This window comes from Pteropus alecto, unplaced genomic scaffold (genome assembly GCF_000325575.1).
Source record: "Pteropus alecto unplaced genomic scaffold, ASM32557v1 scaffold7, whole genome shotgun sequence".
NCBI classification, from domain to species: Eukaryota; Metazoa; Chordata; class Mammalia; order Chiroptera; family Pteropodidae; genus Pteropus; species Pteropus alecto.
The window spans coordinates 47,561,087-47,568,702 of NW_006494614.1; the positions used below are offsets into that span (position 1 = coordinate 47,561,087).

General features: G+C 38.5%; 1 long non-coding RNA gene across 2 annotated transcripts in view; it reads left to right on the forward strand.

The window, feature by feature from the left end:
* LOC107196779 overlaps nucleotides 1-3,339 on the forward strand; it is a 47,056-nt gene extending 43,717 nt beyond the window's left edge. For both annotated transcript variants that reach the window (XR_003044491.1, XR_001518226.2), the window contains one exon: nucleotides 2,470-3,339. This is a non-coding gene — a long non-coding RNA (uncharacterized LOC107196779). The remainder of the gene's footprint in view (nucleotides 1-2,469) is intronic.
* Nucleotides 3,340-7,616: the final 4,277 nt, after the last annotated feature.

Consider the following 7,616-nt stretch of genomic DNA (forward strand, 5'->3'; position numbering starts at 1 on the left):
GAAGTAAAAAGACTTTACTTTGGTCCATTTAATTTAACCAGATCTGGGCTTCCTCTGCATTTATTCACTAAGTTGCTCACAAAGAAAGATGTGCAAGGATGTGAAAAGGAAGGACATAAAAAGCCATGATATTAGTTTTAATATTCTTTTAAAAACATCATTTGCCCAACAAAAGTGATAATAGCTGCTTTAATCTGAATTAGTAATAGAAGGGTGGATATCAACTTGAACTCAAGGATGTGTTTTCAAGGAAATAAAACAATCTCAAAAAAATCCAAATCTTAATTGATTGGTTAAATCAATGTAGGCAATTTTAGCCTGAAAATCAGCCCTGCCCTTGGTTCTGTATACAGCTTATTTCACCTCTCTGGGTCTCAGATGGTAAAATGATGGGTTAATCTGATTATCTCCAATGTTGTTCTAACTCTGAGGTTCAATTACCTTAACCAGACTCATTAGTTAACTTATATAGCAGTTTCTTTATTTGGCTCTACTCCATACTTAGGAGAATGAAGTATTCTTAACAAGATACTGAGGAGTTTTACAAAATATGTTATTAAGTCATAACAATAATTAAATGCCTAAAACTTGGGAAATAAAGGAAAAAGAATCATTATACTTCTCCCACTGTAATATGTCATTGTTTTGGCATGTTTTCTTCCATTATTATTATTTTTTTGTCTGGATATTTACATGTATATACTTTTTCCACTTATCAGAAGCATATTCCTTGATGTTATTTATAATTCTTATTTTAAATGACTACATGATGAGTAGATGTGTGAAATACGTAAATACTCTCCTATTGTAAGATATTTAGGTTGTCAATTTTTTGATAGCATTGAAATTAAAACCTGTCAATGTAACTTTTCCTATATTTTGGATTATTCTCACTAATGGGAATCCTGTATCAAAGGGTATGAACATTTTTATGACTCTTATCACACATTGCCATAGTTTATTTTAGTTAGCATCTGTGATTTTGCTGTGCAGCATTCTTTCACCTTCCTCTGTTAACATTACACTAATTTTCCTAAGGGAAATCAAGCCTACCCTCACACTCACTCTATGTGCTTTGGGAATAATTGACTTTATTCCTATCCCGTTTCCTTCCGTTTCCCAGAGAGTAACATGTGGTCAGGCCTGGCAAATCGGGGCCATACATTCCCCTGGCCATAGTTCAGGGATGGGTATGTGACCCAGATAGAGCCAAAAGCAACAGAGCAAGAAGACTATTGATAAGACTTTTGGAAGAAGTGGCATGTGCTCTTTTCTGCTCAGGCTGTAAGCAGGGAGGATAATAAAAGCCTGAAACTGCTGAGAGTCAAAACATGAAACCTGAGAATGAAGCCAACACAGTAGAAGACAGAGCTGAGGGATGGAGAAAAACTAAGACTGGCCCTATTTGAATCTCTGGATTCAGTAATGCCTGAAGCTAGAACTACCCCAGGACTTATTTTCAAGTAAAGGGAACCCAAATTTTCCATTGTTCCTTAAACCATTCATTCATTCATTCATTCATCATTTGTTACACACACATGTACACACACATACACACAAACCCTTAACTATTATAAGTTTTTTTGTTTTAATCCTTTTTACTTATTTTTTTAATTCATAAACTTTGTTTTTTGAGCAGTTTTATGTTCACAGCAAAACTGAGTAGAAAGTTCCCATATGCCCCTGCTCCTCACCACTCCAACACTCCACACACACAAACTATCAACATCCCACACCAAAGTGGTACATTAGTTACAGTGAATAAAACTGCATTGAAATATCATCACCCAAAGTCCATAGGTTACATTAGGGTGCACTCTTGTACATTCCATAGGTTTTGACAAACATGCAGTGACATGTATCCACCACTGTAGTGCCTTTTTACTTTTTATTGAGGTATAACCTACATAAAGGACACAATTTTACATGTACAGACTTTTACATATGCCTGTCTCTTCACTTAATCTCTACCCAGATCAAGATTATAGAACATTTATAGCACCCTGGTAAGGTCCTACATGCTCCATCCAAACAGTTACTCTCTAAAAGTCTTTACTATTCGGACTCGTATGACTATAGTTTTTGACTGCTTTTGAACTTCATTTGAATGGAATCTCACAGTATGACAGCAACTTCTTAGCCTCTCAGCAGCCCAAGCCTACTGTCATAACAAGAAGAGACTTGGGGGTTTTAGGGAATGAGTGTGTTTTGAATGTGAGAGGGGTATAGTTGTGGACAGAGGACTGACTGTGGTGGATGTTTTCCAAAAATGGCCACAGCAATATTTCTAGTGCCATGATTTTTCAGAACTCTACCACTCTTCCATCAAGAAATGGAATCTATTTCCCTTTCCCTTGAACCTGGGTGGGCTTGACTGTTCTAATCCAGAGTATGGAAGAAAATAATGCTATGACTTCCACAGTTTGATTATAAAAATAATATAGGTTCCTCTTGTCTCTTTCTCTCTAGTCACTTGCCCTTGGAATCTGGCCACATGTTGTAAGGAAGCCATGCTACATGGAGATGTTACATACAGATGTTCCCACTGATAATCCCAGCAAAGATTCCAGGCAACACCCAATATCAACTGCCGGTCACATGAATAAATAAACCCTCAGATGATTCCAGATCTTAGCCTTTAAGCTGCCCCAGCTGGTGCCTGGAGTAGAGATGAACTGTCTCCACTAAGCCCTACCAAAATTGGAGATTCGTGAGCAAAAAAAATTGTTTAAGCCACAGCAACAGTTTATCATGCAACCATATAACCAGAACTCCAAAATATCTGTGGTTCTTGGGAAGAGTCTTCTGGTAATATATGACATGAAACAAATTATTTTTCTCTGTAGACTTTCGTTTCCCCAACTATAAAATGGAATAATAATTACTATGTCATGGGAATGTTGTGAGGTTTAAATAACGCACATGAGGTGTCCTTTTTATAATGGGACTTCAAAAAATTATACCTAATATTATTTCAACTAATTTCTATCAAGTTTTTCTAGATTTATTGCTTTTTAGACACACAAATATAAAACCTGATTTTGTGTACACACACACAGACTTGCTTTGAGGAAAGCCAGCTACCATGTCCTAGTGAAGATGCTCAGATAGTCTTATAGAGAGATCTACACAGTGGGAAACAGACCTCTTGCCTAACTTGCTAACCATGTGCGTGAGCTACCTTGGAAGCTGATCCTCCATCTCCAGTCAGCCTTCAGACTGCAGCTGACATCATGACTGCAATCTCTTAAGAGATTCTAAGCCAGATGACTCAGCTAAGCCACTCTCGATTCCCACAGAAACTGCAAATAATGTATGAAATAAAATTTTTAAAATTATTCTTTTAAGTCACTATGATTTGGGATAATTATGCACTAATAGTTAATAGATATATCAACATGGGAAGGGATGTAGGGGAGATCTGATTCAAGGTTTTGGGCTGTTTTAAGATCTATGTGAAGGACAGTGGTGGTTGAATGAACTTAGAAGTGCTGATAAGATTGAGTCCAAAATAAAGCCAGAGAACAGACTTGGAAGTGAGGCTGTAAACTGCATGCAGATTTCACTGAAGTTGAAGAGCAGGTTTGGTGAGGATAAAGGAATAAGAGATCTGGAATTAAAAAAAAAGTTTTGTTCAGAATGTAGAATACCTTGGTTACCGGTTTCAGAGGTAGAACAGTTCTGGAGAACAAAATACAGGACTTAGTCACAGAAGTGGGTGCTCGAGTGGCAGTGCTTGGGAAAGGTTTGTATACCTACCTCTCTTGTGAGTACAAAGGCAAAGTGGACAGGGGAGCAACCTAAGCTGCTAATAGCAGACTGTTAAAAATCTTCATCCTAAAATTATTTTATCCCTAGAGTAATGGAATAAGAGTGGAATGAAGTTTGCATGGCTTGATGGTGAAAGCCTCAATGTAGGAGTAGTTAGTCTGAAAGTTGTAGTGACAAGTTAGGAGAATGCCAGCCTTTACTTGGTGGTTTAAGATACTGAAGATGTAGGGATAAGGGAGAACTCTATATGAAGAGCTTCAAGGGAAGCAATGAACTTAAGGAAAATGTCAGATTTTAGACAAGATAAAGAGAGGACAGAAGTGCTCTAAGAGAAGGTTAGCTGTGTAAGGAAGTTTCTTTGCATTTGCATGGGTTTGCTTATAAAAAAAATAAGCTGGAACTTTATTGTTGGCAACTGGGAGCCACCGGAAAGTTTTACACAGGAGACTGACATGTTGAGCTTTAAACCTTAGAAAGCTCATCCTGACAGCATGGGCAGTACAGTGGATGTACTGGGCAAGGAGTGCACAGAGGTTCCTTTGGAAGAAAAGGGTTGGTAAAAAAGGTCCATTCCACACAGGTAATGAGGCCTCATCATCAGCCCACCAAAACAATGGGGTCAGCTGTTTAGGAAGTAGAGACTACAGAATTTAATAGACAGTGAGGGAAAGGAGTAAAAGCAGTGGCCAGATCTTTCACCCCCTTTCCGAAGCTCTTCTAGCACTTCTGATCTTCCATTGAGCTTAGGTATGTGATTGCCAGTTATCTGGTTTTACTTTCATTCTCTTTCCTATCCCCCAAATCCACTCATCTTGATTTATTTGATATTCTACTTGTTTTTTGGTCTTGCTATTCCTATTTTTAGTACACACCTTGGCTATACCAGTATGGTAATAACACTTTCTGAAGGTAAGAATCTAAGGGCAATGTGGTACAGTGGAACAAGCAGCAGCCTATGAGTCAAAAGCATTGGTTTTCAGTCCCAGTTAACTCATTTGACTTCTTTGGAACTCAGTTTTCTTCATTTAGAAAATGAATCTCTAAGGTCTTATCCATTTCAAATTTGTCTACCTGTACAATATGATAGAACCTTAACAGATATTTTCATGACAATGGTGAAATCTACTTTCTCTAATATAGTACTACAAAATTAGAATGGTAAATGGTACACATCTTGAAGTTTGTTTCAAGAAACCTGCTTACTCAATAGAGTAATAAAGTTTGAGAGAGGTACTATGCTCTAATAAACTTTCCCAGACTAGAGGTAGTTATGTCTAATAGGATAATAAGTCTTAGTTTTTTTTCTTTGGAAGTAGAGGGTGGCTTTCATTTTATTCACCACACATTTCCTGAAGTCAAAGTGCCTTCATCTGAAATCATGGCTCTGCTACTTACTAGTTTATTTTGGGCAAACTACTTAACCTCTTTGCGCCTTAGTTTCTTCATCCATAAAATGGGAATAATACTGTTACCTCATAAAGCTAATGTGGCGATTAAACAAGATAATGTATGTAATAACAGTTAAAATAGAGAAAACTCTGGATAAGAATTAGCTATTATCTTTATGTGCTAGGCACTAGAGTACAAAGACCTGGCTTCTCTCCTTAAAACCTCATTGTCTAGTCAGGAAGATTTTTTCAATGACCATTATAAGGGCTCATTGTCTGGTCAGGATGATTTTCAAACAACCAGAATTCAGTGTTCTGAGCTCTGTAATATGATGTGTAGTAAGAGGTGAGAATGCTTGTCTCATCCTAGAGGTAAAGGTAGGGGCAGGATAAGCTTCCTCAGGGTAAAGTTTGAGTCTGATCCTTAATGAAGAGAATTTAATGTTGGGAACATCTAGGAATATGGAGCAGTCAGAGGCAGCAAGTAGAAGGCAGCTTCTGACTACAAATGACAGATATGGCTAGGAAGAAAGGAGGATGTGGTACATTAGTAGTAGTTGATGCCAGAAAATCAACATCACTTGAAAGCTTGTTAGAAATATAGAATCTTAGGCCCTATCCAGACTTAATCTAAATTTGCTTTTTAACAAGATCTTCAAACAGTTCTTAATGAACATTAGAGTTTGAGAACCACTGGTCTAGAGTAGACGCTAGACCAAGGTGCTTTGGTTTAAATACTGGCTTTACCATTTACGTATAACGTGTGACTTTAGGCAAGCTATTTAACTTCCTTCCTATGACTCAATTTGTAATTAGGAAATAGTTTCTATTGAATAGTTTCTAGGAAATAGTTCTTGAAACAACCTCATAAAGTTGTTTCAAGGACTAAATGAATATATGAAATGCTTGGAACAGTACTGGCACTTAGTAAGCACAATTATCAGTTATAATAATTGACTCACATGCTACTTATTATGGTCAGGATCAGTTTTATAAGCACTTTGTCTTTCCATATCTACTCAATTACCTGTCACCTTGACATGACACTTTAAAGTCAGAAGACCTGGGGTTATAAAGGCCAGTCCCTTTCAACTCCTAGCTTTGTGAAATTGAGTAAGTTCTTGAATATCTGTGTTTTTCTCATTCTTAGTAGGGGGAAATCTTAATAATTGCTTCACTGAGCTGCTGTGAGGGTCAAATCAAAGAATAAATGTTAAACTATAAAAATCTTCTATTAAAGTTTCAGTTGCCATCTTTCCAAGAGTTCTTAAGTAACTGGCCTGAAAACAGATGGTAGAGAAAGCATTGGAAGGTCAGGGAGGGAGAGCCTGTCTATTACTTGTCCACCTTCATGACTTTCTGAAGGGGCGTGCCGGCTTTGGTTTTTACAGTAACAATTTTCCTGGACCTCGGAAAGTACTTTTAGCTAATTTGCAAATTGTAGGAAACTTAAACGCTATTTCTCTTCCTAACCTACACCTCCATTCAAGAACATGAAGTCTCACACGTTTGTATAGTGGTCCACAATTTACAAATAACTTTTTTCTACGTTGTGTATCACGAAATCCCCATAGGGTAGTATTAATTTCATTTTTTTAAAAAAAACTTTGTTAATGTCAGCATATTAAAAACCACTTTTGACTTGAGCATATTTAAAAACCTGATCCAATGTTTCCACAAGTACAAAATTTAAGAGGAAGGGCAATCACAAAATTTGATTGAATCTTCAACAATACCAGGCACTGGCTTCAATTTTATAACAGCGAGTAACTATATATTGGGCCCCTTTTCTCATCTGTAAAACAGGGGTAGCAATACTTTCTTCACACAATTGTTCTAAGAACAAAGGCTAAAGGGTGAACCTACCACGTTGTAGAGCCTAAAATAAATCCCTTTTCCTTCTTGCCTTTGAAAGACATAGCACGAGATAACACTATCATTCCCACTTCGTGCAGAAACCTGAAGTCAGGGACGCTCGGGTTCCCCTTCTCTGCAACTCCGCAACGCCTAAATCGAGTACAGGCAATTGCGATGTCCACTACGTTGGTTCCTGTAGCGCAGACTCTCCTGGTGTCTGGGTGGGTGTGTGTGTGGGGGGGTAGTCGGAAGCCGCCGATAACTGCTCCCATGACTCTGAGGAATCCGATCCTAATCCTCTACGTCGCTTCAGGGTCGAAGCTGCTTCCCTACCACCTCTAACCTCGCCTAGAATAAAAGTCGCCGCGAAGATACAGCGCTAACTACCGACGCCATTTTGACCACTACGTGTGACGCCACACGTAGCAGAGAGCGCTGCCGATTGGCTGGGAGACAGGCCAGGCGCGCGAAGCCTGAGAGGAGAGTTTGGAAGAGGCCAAGGAAACTACAATCCCAGTCTTCCTTGCGCGCGCGACAACTGACCGGGAGCGAGAGGAGATTTTGGATTCAGACCACAACTCCCAGCACCCACTGCGATGG